Source organism: Trichechus manatus, unplaced genomic scaffold (genome assembly GCF_000243295.1).
Source record: "Trichechus manatus latirostris isolate Lorelei unplaced genomic scaffold, TriManLat1.0 scaffold00065, whole genome shotgun sequence".
Classification (NCBI taxonomy): domain Eukaryota; kingdom Metazoa; phylum Chordata; class Mammalia; order Sirenia; family Trichechidae; genus Trichechus; species Trichechus manatus.
Window position 1 is genome coordinate 1,683,352 of NW_004444001.1, and position 8,314 is coordinate 1,691,665.

Here is an 8,314-nt window from a genome sequence, read left to right on the forward strand (position 1 = left end):
AAATAAAGCAAAAAAAAAAAAAAAAAAGATCTGTCTGAGTCTGAAGGCCCACACTCTTAGACAGAAAATGGACAGAGGCATGCAGAGCTGTGACCCTGGGCCTCCAGGCCCTGCTGCTGTCCAAACCAGTCAGTTCAAGGGTCTTGCTGGCACAAAGGCCTTCTGAACGCACCATCTGTGATAAGGGCAAGATTTCAACAGCCACAACACACACCTGGCAGCCCACATGTACTAATGACACCCAACACAGGTGCCGTGCACGTGTGAGCCACAGTGACAGCCCGATGCCAGCCTCAGCCCGGTCCTCCTGGTCCATTTCTTCATACCTCGATTATCACTCTTCCTCTGAGATTACTCTCTCTGAACCCACATCCTGCCTCAGGAGCTCTGCAGTTGCTTATCCCTCTACAAACAGCCTCCCTGTGGAAAGGTAGGTTTTGGAGTCAACGGTGTCTGACTAAATCCTGGCTTTGCTGCTCATGGCTGTGTGGCCTAGAAAAGCTCTCTGAGCCTTTGCTTCCTTGTATGCACAATAAGAACTAGAGATAAGGAATGTGACAGAGTGGCAGAGCCACCACTCAATAAATGCTGGCCATTATTCGTGTGAAAGCATCCAGGGGGAAAGCTTCATCTCTGGATTGAGAAATGTCCTCCATAGATTGCTTTGGATGTTTTCTCAGCCTTCCATCACTCCCTTCCTGTCTGTCAATATGTCCTACTGTGGTGGCTTGCCTGTTGCTATGATGCTGGAAGCTATGCCACCAATATTTCAAATACTAGCAGGGTCACCTATGGTGGACAAGATTCAGCAGAGCTTCCAGACTAAGTCAGACTAAGAAGAAAGGCCTGATGATATAGTCCCAAAGAAAATTAGCCAATAAAAACCTTATGAATCACAACAGAATATTGTCTGATATAGTGCTGGAAGCTGAGCAATATGAGCCGCCTAGGTTGAAAAGCACTGAAAATACACAGTGGGAGCAACAATGGACTCAAATGTACCAACGATGGTGAAGACGTTGCACAACCAGGCAATGTTTGGTTCTTTTGTATATGAGGTCACCCTGAGTCCTAGGCATTGTTTTGTTCTGTGGCACATGGCTTTTACTATGTGGCGAGGACCGTGCTAATTTCTTGGGATACAGAGACAAATAAGCCAAGGTCCTGCCTTCTCAGGGTCTTGTAAGAACGAAGGCCTCAGGTAAGATTTAAAAGTATGATTTGTCGTAAGTTGCTAGGTTTCTAGTATGGGAAGGCCCTATGTGTTGAAAGGAAAGAAGGAAGGAAGAAATCTGGTGGAGAGAAAGGAAGGAATGGTGCAGCACTTTAATGGGAGCAGTGGGCTTTAAGTGGGCTTAGGCGCTGATGGCTAGGTAACAGCTCTCCCTGGGAGATTCATAAAAGAGGAGCTTAGTAACAAAGAAGGTGCGTTAGTGGTGGAATCATAGGCTGTGGGAAAGTGTAGCCGGGAAACTGATGCTATAGTGTGGGAAGTCAGGGAAGAGGTAGCTCAGGACAGGGAGCAGGTTGTGGGAGAAAGGCTGCCTGTGGGCAGGGCAAACAGCTCTGCAGGAACAACTTGTTCTCTTTCATAACAGCTCTTTGGAAACCTGTCCATTCTCTCCAAGCCGTTTGTGTTTCCCCACAAGCTGCCACGGAGGCCCTAGCCGTCCTTTTCTTGAGGCCCACAGCTGTTTTTAGATAAAAGGAACCTGGCTTGTGTGAATGCTCCACATGCTGGCTGTGTGCTCACACTCTGGGCACCGCCTATGAAGGCCTGGCCCCATTCCTGGGCTCTGGCCTTGCCTTGCTGGCTCCCTTTCGGCGCCTCCCTGTCCAGACCCCTGCCCTGGCTCTGCTGAGCCCCTTCTCCTCTGCCAGAAACCCAGTCCTTCACTCTGTCCCTCTCCCAGCCTCCCAGGGATATTATCTCATGCCTGCCTGCACATTCGAGGTTATTTCAGCCCTACTGATACTTGACAGACACCACTCCTCATTCTTCCCCGGCTCCCAGGACGCCTCCCTAGGCCCCTATTTGATATCTGCCTCTGGTGACCTTGAGTTCTTCCTGAATAGTAGGGTGAGTGCCAGGGCCTAGCATAAGCCTTGCCCAACCCCTGAGAAGGCCAACTTTGAAACTAGATAGCTCACACGCTGAAGAAGAAAGAGCTGTTTATATCCTTCACTGACGTCCTCCCTGCCACCCACGTCAGGACTGACACACATTTTCTGTCTTGTCTTTCAGCCATCTTTCTGGCACCCCAGAGCTGACCTTCCACCTGGCCAGTCAGTCAGCCCTTGGCTAGCACACGAGGAAGGTTGATTTTGTTTGCCTGTATTCCTCACAGAGCTAAACCGGCTCTTAATAATCACATCCCTTGGGCTGACAGTAAAATTTAGGAGCATCCAGACCACAAAGGGTCAGGGTGTAGAGCAGTCAAAGTATGGAAAGCTTCCTGGAACAGGTAAAAATGTGTCTGAGGAATGGAGAATGTTCCCCTGAGGCATGGTATCCATGCCGGCTGAAGTGGGGCAGGCCAGCACCTTGAAGCCCTCCCAGAAGAAAACCTCATCAAACGGTGGAATTTCCAGTAGAGGGACAAAGGGAAAACTTCTGGCTGCTTGGGGGACAGGACAGGTGAGACTAGTTTCTAGAGAGGCTAGCTTTTTTCAGCTACCTCCCTCCAAGCCAGAGACTGACAGCTTTGAGCCCACCCCTCCTATTGGCGCAGCTGTTGTGGCCACTGCCCACCATGTGACCACCCAGACAGTGCCCCCCAACCAGAGCCTCCTGAAGGTGGGGGAGGGGTGGGTGGGATGGGGAATAGAGAATGAGGGGGTGGCAAGGGCTGCACTAGCCATAGAAACAGATTTCAGCTGGTTGCCCAAATCTTCCCTCATAGGCCAGTCACCACAGGCCATTAAGCTCTCCACAGGTGCTGTGCATGGCTGAGGCTGGGGGAGGGATGGGGAAAGGGGGAGGACAGGAACATTCTAAGCCCTTATGCATATTATTATCCCATTTAATCTCACAACCACCACAGGAGGTTGGCGCTATCATTATCTCCATTTCGCAGATGAGGAAAGTGAAGTTCATTTACTGGCCCAAGACGTCTAGGTCAGATTTTTATCAGAGAAGCAGAACAACCAGGAGGGATATGAAATAGGGGATTTGACCTTATATATTTGGGGGAGCTCCTTAAAAGGTTAAAGCTTCTGGGTGTGGTGCTGGAGTCAATAGAGCAGGCAGCTGGAAAGGGAGGATGGATGTGATGTGGGGGGAGCAAGGATGAGCTGAACCAGTGAAGCTGCCTTCAAAAGACCCTAACTTGGATGAGGCGGGTGACCTTTGGGAGAAGCTGCACCTTTCGTCGTGGAGCTAAACATGCACCTGTCCAGGGGTTGGACAACGTGGAGAAGGCGATCCCTTGAGATCCTGCAGATCTGCATCAACAGCTATAAACTGCAAAAGCACTGGTGTGGAACACCAGCCACCATGGCCAACTGTAGCCCAGATCATGTAGGGAGGGCAGCTTTGGGACCTTAGCTTAGCTCAGCTGACACAGCGCAGAGCCACCACTCACAGCCACGCAGCCAGTACATGGCGGGGCCTGGATCCGAACCCAGATCTGGGTGTGTATAGGGAAGAAATGACTGGGAAGGTTGGTCAGGACCAGACCATGTGGGTATTGACGGCCACACTCAGGAGTCTGGGATTCCTTCTGTGGGGTAATGGTACAGGTTTTAAAGTCTGCATTGAGTTGGAAGTGAAGGTGGGATGTCCACCTAGTGATGTCCTGAAGGCATTGGACATACTCAGGCTAGGGTGGGGGCAGGAAAGAGGTGCCAGTGGGACCTCTGGAATAAACTCTGAAATGGAGGGAGGGGTGTGTAAATGAGGGGATCAGAAGTCCTGGGAGAGAAGCCAGTGAGGCAGAAAGGCTGACAGGACGATGACGGGTCGTAGCCTGGGAGGTAGGGCCCTAGGAGATGAGGGGAGATTGTTCCAGGGTGTGGGCATCGTGACCCCTCCTTCCTGGGCAGCTGTAGCTCTAAGGATACCTGTGCCGTGTTTGGGTTGGGACATTAGATTGCTTCTTGAGGGTCCCTCTAGCCCATGTGAGGGACAGATCCTACTGTTCAGTCCTAGAGCCTGCCCAAGACACTGGCAGCTGTGGGGTAGGATAATCGTCTGGGGCTCAGGGTGTGACACGTGCTCATTCCACATGCCTCTGACATCCCTCTGTGTCCCCCACCTAGGACCAGTCAAGAAGCACTCGTGCTGAGTGCCTGCCCTCACGAAGGGGTATATATTCTGGGGGAGGCAGAGGAGGAAGCCGAGCACTGCAACAAAGGAGAGGAGGGGCAGGGGAGTATTGTGGGAGCACCCAGGAGGGAGGCCTCCTCCAGACCTAGAAGGAAGGAAGGACATCCAGCAAGAAGTGGCATTTAAGGATGAATCCAATCAAGCTTCTAGATCTAACCCCAACTGACAGGAAATGCAGGTGGCAGCGCTGCAGTTGAGAAAGTCAACCTTGGGACCTACGGGGCCAACAACCCTGTGTCCTCAGCAAATGTAATTTGTGAGAAAACAAAGAGAAGGAGGGAAACTGGGGATGAAACAGAGTTAAAAGACAGCCCATTGTAATGTGTGGGCCTTACCTGGTCTTTTAAAAATGGTGAGATTTATAAGGAATTGACACTTTGAATGCTGACTGGCTATTTAATTATATTGAAGAATTATTCTTAAATATCTTTTTGGGTATGATAATGGTAATACTTTTTACACATATACATACACGTTTATATATATATACACATATATATATGCATAGTTGTTAATTACCATCATGTCTATTCCGACTCACGGCGACCCCATATCTTAATGGAAGCAGATCGCCAGAACTTTTCTTTCGCAGTAACACTGGTTGGGTTAGAACTGCCAATCTTTAGGTTAGCAGATGTGTGTATATATATATCTATATGTATATATGAGGCCCTGATGGTACAGTGGTTAAGAGCTCAGCTGCTAACCAAAAGGTCAGCAGTTTGAATCCACCAGCCACTCCTTCAAAACCCTATGGGGCAGTTCTGCTCAGTCCTATAGGGTCGTTATGAGTTGGAATTGACTCAACAGCAATTTTTTTTTTAATGTAGATACAAGGACCCCTGGTGGCACGGTGGTTAAGTGCTCAGCTGCTAACCGAAAGGTTGGCAGTTTGAATCCACCAGCTGCTCTGTGGGAGAAAGATGTGGCAGTCTGCTCCCGTAAAGATTCCAGCCTTGGAAACCCTATGATGTAGTTCTGCTTTGTCTTATAGGGTCTCTATGAGTCGGAATTGACAAGACAACAACGGGTTTTTGGTATATATACGTGTATTTTAAAGAGTCCTTGTCTTTTACATGTACACCAAAATATTTATGGGTGAAAGCATATGAAGTCCAGGATTGCTTCAAAATAATATGGGAAGGAGGACTGGATATGGCTGTGGATGGAGCAGAACTGGCCATGAGTTGATGGTTGTTGGGTCTGGGTTATGGATTCATAGGGGTTCCTTGTACTATTTTGTCTGCTTTTTCATAAGTTCTAAATTCTCTGTAATAAGAAGTAAAAGTTAGGACATTTATGAAAAGCTAAACATCATACTCAGTGGTAAAAGACTGAAAGCTTTTCACTTAAGATCAGGAACAAGACAAGGATGCCCACTCTGACCACTGCTATTCAACATTGTAGGGCTAGTCCTAGCCAGAGCAATTAGGCAAAAAAAAAAAAAAGAAAGAAGTAAAACTATCTCTATTTGCAAATGACATGATCCTGTCTGTCTTAGTTATCTAGTGCCGCTACAACAAAATCACCACAAATGGATACTTCTAACAAAGAGAAATCCATTCCCTCACAGTCCAGTAGGCTAGAAGCCCGAATCCAGGGTGCCAGCTACAGGGGAAGACCCTCTCTCTCTGTCAGCTCTGGAGGAAGGTCCCCATCATCAATCTTCCCCTGGTCAAGAAGCTTTCTCAGCACAGGAACCCCAGGTCCAAAGGACACACTATTCTCCTGGCTCTTGCTTCTTGGTGGTATGAAGTTCTCCTGTCTCTCTGCCTGCTTCTCTCCCTTATATCTCAAAAGAGATTGGTTTAAGACACAATCCAATTTTGTAGATTGAGTCCTGCCTCATTAACATAACTGCTGCTAATCCCATCTCATCAACATCACGGAGATAGGATTTACAACATATAGAAAAATCACATCAGATGACAAAATGGTGGCTAATCACACAATACTGGGAATCATGGCCTAGCCAAGTCAACAGATTTTTTTGGGGAACACAGTTCAATCCATGACACTGTTGTTTGTTGTTAGGTGCCACTGAGTCGGCTCCAACTGATAGCAGCTCTATGTACCATAGAACGAAACACTGCCCAGTCCTGCCACTTGCTCATAATTGTTGTCATGCTTGAGCCCATTGTTGTAGCCACTGTGTCAATCCATCTCTTTGAGGGTCTTCCTCTTTTTCACTGACGCTCTACTTTACCAAGCATAATGTCCTTCTCCAGGGATTGATTCCTCCTGACAACATGTCCAAAGTATGTAAGATGTAGTCTCGCCATCCTTCCTTCTAAGGAGCATTCTGGTTGTACTTCTTCCAAGACAGGTTTGTTCTTTCATTTGGCAGTCCATGGTATATTCAATATTCTTTGCCAACACCACAATTCAAAGGGGTCAATTTTTCTTCAGTCTTCCTTATTCATTGTCCAGCTTTTGCATGCATATGATGTGATTGAAAATACCATGGCTTGGGTCAGTCACACCTTGGTCTTCCAGGCGACGTCTTTGCTTTTCAACACTTTAAAGAGGTCTTTTGCAGCAGATTTGTCCAATGCAATGCGTCGTTTGGTTTCTTGACTGCTGCTTCTATGGGTGTTGATTGTGGATCCAAGTAAAATGAAATCCCTGACAATTTCAATCTTTTCTCCATTTATCATGATGTTGCTTATTGGTCCAGTTGTGAGGATTTTTGTTTTCTTTATGTTGAGGTGTAATCCATACTGAAGGCTGTAGTCTTTGATCTTCATCAGTAAGTGCTTCAAGACCTCTTCACTTTCTGCAAGCAAGGTTGTGTCATCTTCATAATGCAGGTTGTTAATGAGTCTTCCTCCAATTCTGATGCCCTATTCTTCTTCATATAGTCCAGCTTCTCGGATTATTTGCTCAGCATACAGATTGAATAAGTATGGTGAAATGATACAACCCTGACGCATACCTTTCCTGACTTTAAACCATGTAGTATCCCCTTGTTCTTTCTGAACAACTGCCTCTTCAACTATGTACACGTTCCTCATGAGCACAATTAAGTGTCCTGGAGTTCCTATTCTTGGCAATGTTATCCATAATTTGTTATGATCCGCACAGTCGAATGCCTTTGCATAGTCAATAAAACACAGATAAACATCTTCCTGGTATTCTCTGCTTTCAGCCAGGATCCATTTATCATCAGCAATGATATCTCTGTTCCATATCCTCTTCTGAATCCAGCTTGAATTTCTGGCAGTTCTCTGTCGACGTACTACTGCAGACACTTTTGAACGATCTTCAGCAAAATTTTACTTGTGTGTGACGTTAATGATATTGTTTGATAATTTCCACACTGGGTTGCATCACCTTTCTTAGGAATAGGCATAAATATGGATCTCTTCCAGTTGCTTGGCCAGGTAGCTGTCTTCCAAATTTCTTGCTATAGAAGAGTGAGCACTTCCAGCGCCGCATCCATTTGTTGAAACATCTCAATTGATATTCTGTCAGTTCCTGGAGCCTTGTTTTTCACCAATGCCTTCAGTGCAGCTCGGACTTCTTCCTTCAGTACCATCAGTTCCTGATCATATGCTACCTCTTGAAGTGGTTGAATGTCGACCAATTTTTTTTTTTTTTGGTATAATGACTCTGTGTATTCCTTCCATCTTCTTTTGATGCTTCCTGTGTCATTTGATATTTTCGCCATAGAATCCTTCACTATTGCAACTTGAGGCTTGAATTTTTTCTTCATTCTTTCAGCTTGAGAAATGCCAAGCGTGTTCTTCCCTTTTGGTTTTCTATCTCCAGCTCTTTGCACATGTCATTATAATACTTTACTTTGTCTTCTCGAGCTGTCTTTTGAAATCTTCTGTTCATTTCTTTTACTTCATCATTTCTTCATTTTGCTTTAGATACTCGACATTCAAAAACAAGTTTCAGAGTCTCTTCTGACATCCATTTTGGTCTTTTCTTTCTTTCCTGTCTTTTTAATGACCTCTTGCTTTCTTCATGTATGATGTCCTT